This window comes from Palaemon carinicauda, chromosome 36 (assembly GCF_036898095.1).
Source record: "Palaemon carinicauda isolate YSFRI2023 chromosome 36, ASM3689809v2, whole genome shotgun sequence".
In the NCBI taxonomy this organism is placed as follows: Eukaryota; Metazoa; Arthropoda; class Malacostraca; order Decapoda; family Palaemonidae; genus Palaemon; species Palaemon carinicauda.
Window position 1 is genome coordinate 69,087,386 of NC_090760.1, and position 7,500 is coordinate 69,094,885.

Sequence of the window (7,500 nt, forward strand, 5' to 3'; positions counted from 1 at the left end):
ATATATATATATATATATATATATATATATATATATATATATATATATATATAAAGTAAATAATATAAGACGTAACTTAATATAAAGGCAGCAGATGTACGTATGCTATTGAGGTATAATAATGTGTGGAACGTGCAGGAATCAGAGTTCGAAAATGATACGGTCTTAACTGATGATAGTCACGAGAAGTTACATGGACTGGGAAAAGAATTGTTGGGTAATGAGGAGAAATGCAAAGCAAGAATACCAAAAATATAATGTAATTATACATTAAGGAAGAATATTACTATAAGGTGTTTGGTATAATTTTGCAGGATATTTGACAAGGAACAATCAGTTGAAAATAAGCAAAATATTGAAACCTGTCATTTTAAATCGAATATTTATTTTACTAAATACTGTAATAATATGAAATATATTCACTTGAGTGAAAAGTTGATATCTTTTTATTATCTACCTGTCATTTCTTTCACTTATTTGAGTTGATGTATCTTATATAATCTCTTTGTTCTTTGTTCATGGCAATCATAATTTTAATAACAATTAAATCAATAAGAATAATAATAAAAAAAAAAAATTAAAGTAGTAATGATCATTATAACAGATAAATGTGACAATAAATTGAAAATAAATAAATTCTTGATGTGATATAATAATAAATTATTATTATTATTATTATCATTATTATTATTGTTGCTAAACTTATAAAATTGCATTAAATGAGATATATTATTGATATATTGTAGCAAAAGACTACTTGAAATCAACATTGTCAATCATAATTTTTTAAAGCAGAGTATGAAGTTTATGTAAAACAACTCTACGGAACAGCAATGCATATTTCAGTTACTTGAGAATACAGTATATTGAATTAATCATATCTCTCTCTCTCTCTCTCTCTCTCTCTCTCTCTCTCTCTCTCTCTCTCTCTCTCTCTCTCTCTCTCCTAGCAAAATAAAGCTTTAAAAATTCCAATACAGAAAGTTTATCACCAAATTGTCAATAAAAAGTTTGAGACAGTATAACCTACTTTCATGGAAATATTGATCAGTATTACTGAGAGAGAGAGAGAGAGAGAGAGAGAGAGAGAGAGAGAGAGAGAGAGAGAGAATGATAAATTTGTGTTCGAATTACTCATACTGAGTGTTAACCTACAGCATTGTAATAGATACAGTTGGACGCATGAATTCATGGTACACCTCTCTCAGAGGATGTGTACCCTGACACTCCCTTACTGTACCATCTGCCATCTCTCCCTACACTAGCTGTATAGTTACTAGCAGCAAAGTAAGGGTGTGACAGAGTGCTGTTCCTCAGAATGAGGTGTACCATGAATTTCCGTGTCCAACTGTACCTGGTAATGTCTGGTACTGAAACTCCTTTAAAATCCACTTGGAAGGGTGTAGGGATAGCAACCTCACCCGCACAAACCAGAGCAATACTACCATTTAGTGCTATCCCTTATGAATGGACAAAGACTTGTGGTAGAGGGAAACTTTATCATCAACATTACTAGCCAGGATACAACAATGTTGGAAAAGCATGATGGTACAATCCAAATGTCTTCAAAAAGGATATAAATGAAATATAGAAGTAATGGAAAAACCATATTTGAGAAGTAATGACTACAAATAATAAAATATTTCAAGATCAGCAACAACTTCTAGACTTATCTAGTGTGTGTGTGTGTATATATATATATATATATATATATATATATATATATATACATATAAATAATATATATATATATATATATATATATATATATTCTAACTTGTTCAAAAGAAAAGTATTAAAATGTTTAAAGGTTTAAAGGTTATTTATGAATGGCAGAGGCAAGGGACAGTGACATTGCCCTATCAAGCAGGACAATGCCCTAGAGACTGACCATATATACTGTACATATGATCAGCCCCCAAGCCCTTTCTCCACCCAAGCTAGGACCAATGAGGGTCAGGCAATAGCTGTTGATGACTGCAGCAGACACACCTATAGACCCCGCCCCCTGGTGAGTTTGCAGCGACCAAAGGAACTATCGAGATTGAGCGGGACTCGAACCCCAGTCTGGCGATCACCAGTTAGGGACGTTACTACACAGGCCACCACAACCAGTTTGGTCTTCTGAAGTTCTATCAATTTAGTCACCAGATCGGGAAGACCATTCCAAAATCTTGTCAAAGCTGGAATAAAACTTCTAGAATATAGTGTAGTATTGAACCTTATGATGAAAAACGTAAGACCATTAGAATTAACAGCATGCCTAGTATATACTGCGTACACGATGGTACGGTCTGGGAAGATTTGAATGCAAAGGATGGTCATAATTTAAAAAAATCTTATGTAATATGCACAAAAAAACTAACTAACTGAATAAAATCGGGAATAAGAAATTTACTAGACCCCAATGTTTTTACCAATAAATTAAGATGAGATTCAGCAGCTGAAGACCAGACAAGAGAACAATACTCGAAACAAGGCAGAATGAAAGAATTAAAATATCACCCAGGATAGATAACCGAAAAGTCTTAAGACTTTCAAAAAGCCATTTTTTTTGTGCAATTGAAGACGAAAAAGACCAAATTTATTTCTCAAATGTAAATTTGCAATCAAGAATCACACCTAGAATATTTTAAATGAGTTGTACATAATGAGAGACATTGTTAATGTAAATATCTGGATGTTGAGGAGCCATAGTCATTTACCTAGCTACAATCATACTTTGAGTTATGCACTAATTTTAGCTAGGTCTCTATTAAGGAATTCAGCAACCACAGGTCAACTTTCAGAAAATGGAATTGAGACACAGTGAGTAGAATCATCTGCGTATGACACAAGATTTTTTTCAGGCCAAAACACACATCATGCATATCATTATCTCCTCCTACGCCTATTGACGCGAAGCGCCTCGGTTAGATTTCGTCAGTCGTCTCTATCTTGAGCTTTTAATTCAATACTTTTCCATTCATCGTCTCCTACTTCACGCTTCATAGTCCTTAGCTATGTAGGCTGGGTCCTCCAACTGTTCTAGTGCCTTGTGGAGCCCGACTGAACGTTTGGGTAACTAATCTCTCTATGAGAGTGCGAAGAGCATGCCCAAACCATCTCCATCTACCCCTCATCATGATCTTATCCACAAATTGGGTGGGGTGGGGGGATCATGCACATATAGTATGAAAAATAATGGGCTAAGAACACCAGATAAGTTACATTCCTATATTCATTATTGTGCCCATCAAAAACTACTCTGCTTTCTACCAGCCACCCATGGAGATACTACCGCTAGAGAGTTATGTGGTCCATTACTATATTGGATCCTTCTCTCTGGTTACGGTTCACTTTCCCTTTGCCTACACATACACTGAATAGTCTGGCCTATTCTTTACAGATTCTCCTCTATCCTCATATACCTGGCAACACTGAGATTACTAAACAATTCTTCTTCACTCAAGGGGTTAACTACTGCATTGTAATTGTTCAGTGGCTACTTTCCTCTTGGTAAGGGTCGAAGAGACTCTTAAGCTATGGTAAGCAGCTCTTCTAGAAGGACACTCCAAAATCAAACCATTGTTCTCTAGTCTTGGATAGTGCCATAGCCTCTGTACCAGAGTCTTCCACTGTCGCTTGGGTTAGAGTTCTCTTGCTTGAGGGTACACTCGTGCACACTATTCTATCTAATTCCTCTTCCTGTTTTGTTAAAGTTTGTATAGTTTATATAGGAAATATTTATTTTAATATCACTGTGCTTAAAATATTTTATTCTTCCTTGTTTCCTTTCCTCACTGGGCTATTTTCCCTGTTGAGGCCCCTGGGATTATATCATCTTGCTTTTCCAACTAGGGTTGTAGCTTAGCAAGTAATAATAATAATAATAATAATAATAATTAATTAAAAATTCATTATTACGTTAAGAAAAGACCCAGCTGTTCGCATCCCTTTGAGTTTGAAAACAATAGCCTCGTGATTAACACGATTAAAGGCTATCCATACGAACTTCCTGACCAAAACCAAGGGATTTTTACCCCTATAGCCTTTATATTGAAGTGTAATTGCATCCCCCAATCCTGAAGAAGAGTTACGAAGGGATTCGAAACACGTGTCGACACCAAATAATAAATGGAGAAACTTAAATGCGTTTTTTCCTTTTATTCTGAGAACTATCTGGAGAATCTATGTTCGAGTTTTGAACGCCGCCAAGACATCGCTTATTTAATATAAACGTAGAGTAATATGTCCAAGTACTACATATATATATATATATATATATATATATATATATATATATATATATATATATATATATATACATATATATTTACATATAAATTATATATATATATATATATATATATATATATATATAGATGTATATATAAATATATATATATATATATATACATAAAAATTATTTATATATGTATTATATATATATAGTATATATATAGTATATATACATACAAATTATCTATATATGTATTTTATATATATATATATATATATATATATATATATATATATATATATATATATGTATATAAAGTCATGCTCAGCGGCACCTCCAGATGTATAACTACTTGATCTCTCCTCGTCCACCGGGTAGGGGGAGAGGACGTAGTCATACCCTCGAGAGGAAAGGCGGAGGGAGTGGGATGGGTTAAATCTGTGTGTATATCTATCTAAATATTTACCCATCACTTTTGACGGGTCACGTAAACTAGCTTACATAAAGATGTAATATATGAAGCAAAAATCTTATTTCACACTGATTTATCCACCAGAACTTATGGCAGATGGGAATAAGTGAATTATGACGTAGATAATCCATCAAAGTTATTCACTTTCCCTACCTACCAATTCCTTTAAGAATTACAAGAAGGTAGACAGTTATGGTGGCCGATGGGGTAACGTCCCTGACTGACTGGTGAGCGCCAGACTGGGGTTCGAGTCCCGCTCAATCTCGATAGCTCCTTTGCTCGCTGCAACCTTACCATCCTTGTGAGCTGATGGATGGAGGGTTTGCGGAACCTATAGGTCTACCTGCTGAGTCATCAGAAGCCATTGGCTGGTCCTCCTTGGTCCTAGCTTGGGTGAAGAGGAGATTTGGGGGCTGATCATATATATATATATATATATAAATATATATATATATATATATATATAAAATGGTCAGTCTCTAGGGCATTGTCCTACTTGGTAAGGCAATGTCACTGTCCCTTTCCACTGCCATTCATGAGCAGCCTTTAAATAGGTCGGTAGGGGTAGGGGGGGGGGGGGGGATCGTCGCAAAGGCTTGGTATGTACGGGATTTATAGCCCCATAAGACATATTGCTTTTAAGGGTAAGAAGGTACTTCAGCCATAGAAGCCAGCGTCCCTAGAGGCTTGTACTAAACTGGTCCTCCGAACGGTAGAGAAGATGACCATGAGATTAAAGCCTGATCAAGACGAAAAGTGATTTGGGTTTCTCTGCGCATGCGTGGGATGGTGATTTTTTTTTTTTTTTTTTTTTTTTTTAGATGAATTTGATGGACTTCCTCTTGCTATTTTCTAGTTTTAATAGTTTTATATATGAAAGAATTACTTTAAGGTGATTATTGTTCTAAAACTTCTCTTATAGTTTATTTCCTTGTTTCCTTTCCCTCACAGGGCTATTCCTCCCTATTGGAGCCCTTGGACTTATAGCATCTTGCTTTTACAACTAGGGTTGTAGCTTAGCATTTTAATGATAATAATAATAATAATAATAATAATAATAATAATAATAATAATAATAATAATAATAATAATAATGATAGAGGGAAATGTGGAAAAGTAAAATTAAAGGGGGTTTACTTTAATACGAATTTACAAATTGTTAAATTTGCAGTTTTACATTGGGTTGTAAAGGGATTGAGATAGCAGATAACGATGGAGAGGGATTTGATGAAAAAGAGTGGAAGGAAATAGGAACAGAGATTAATGGGGATTTTACTTTAATAAAAGGTATATAATAGCAAAAGAAAAAGTTCTTCGTTATTAAAAAAATAAAACCTTTCTTGAAAAAATAAAAAAATAAAACCAAAACATCAAAAATAATGATAAAATTTCATTACAAAAACTATAACTACCAGAAAATTTTCTTCTTTGTCAAAAAAAAAAAAAAAAATATTTAACCTTTGAAAAAAAATAAAAACTCACAATGAAAACAACAAAAGTAACATTATCTCATTAACAAAGAGCATATCTACTAATTTTTTTTCAGTACCAAAAACTCTCAATGATTTAACCTTTCCTGAAAAAAATTTAAATCCTTACCACAAATATAATTATACTCGTTCGCAAAAATACAATATTGTTCAAAAGTTAAAAACTTGCATAAAATACTTTTATGCTGAACAGGCTGACATAAGTCTTTTTATATTTTATATATTACATATCTGTTTTTTTTAAATATTTCATTGTAATTGTTAACTATTTATCCTATCGTTTATTCATCTTATTTCCTTTCCTCACTGGGGTATTTTTCTCTGTTGGAGCCCCTGGGCTTGCAGCACCCTGCTTTTCCAACTAGGGTTGTAGCTTGGCTAATAATAATAATAATAATAATAATAATAATAATAATAATAATAATAATAATAATAATAATAATAATAATAATAAACAATAAACAATTCTATTTTCTCCAATGTGAAAAACATCAATAAAAAAAATTCATATAGACGTACATTGATTTAATTAATTGATTAATTAATCAATTAATCTAATTGATTTAATCTAATTCTATTTACCAGAAATTAAAATTTATCTTCATTTGACGCACAAATTCAATCTTTGATCCATTAAATAAACTTACGTACGTATCGAATATTTCTCTCTCTCTTCACAAAATAAACAAATAACCAATTGCAGTACTTCAGGTACTATATTTTGCCTACTGGAAACGTTCATGCCTGGTGATCTGCTGGAGTGGGGTTCGAGACACACTCCAGCTCCATAGTTTCTTGTATACAACCTCACCGGGCTTGTGAGCTAAGGATGGGGGGATTTGTTGGAGCCTACAGGTCTACCAGCCGAGTGATCAGCAGCCATTTCCTGGGTCTCCCTGATCCTAGCTTGGGCGGAGAGTGGACTTGAGAGTTGATTATATGTATGTGGTCAGTTTCTAGGGCATTGCCCAGCTAACTAGGGCAATGTCACCGTCTCTTGTCTCTGCCATTCATGAACGGCCTTTAGAAATATATGATTAATATCCTAGCACTGTCCTGCTAGGATATTGTGCCACTGTCCCTTGCCACTGCCCTTTATGAGCGGCCTTTAGAAATATATGATCAATATCTAGGGCACTGTCCTGCTAGGAAATTGTGCCACTGTCCCTTGCCTCTGCCATTCATGAACGGTCTTTAAGAATATTAAGTCAATATCAAGGTCACTCTCCTGCTAGTCCATTGCCTCTGCTATCTATGACCGACCTTTAAAAACGAAAAAAAAACGAAAAACAAAAAAGCCCTGACAATCTTCAGAC

General features: G+C 33.9%; 2 protein-coding genes across 2 annotated transcripts in view; one reads left to right on the forward strand and one right to left on the reverse strand.

Annotated features, from left to right (window-relative positions):
- The window catches only part of LOC137628880 (uncharacterized), a 403,929-nt gene that overhangs the window by 227,948 nt on the left and 168,481 nt on the right, over window positions 1-7,500 (reverse strand). The gene's annotated exons all lie outside the window — the stretch shown is intronic.
- The window catches only part of LOC137628881 (uncharacterized), a 91,714-nt gene that overhangs the window by 641 nt on the left and 83,573 nt on the right, over window positions 1-7,500 (forward strand). The window lies entirely within an intron of this gene.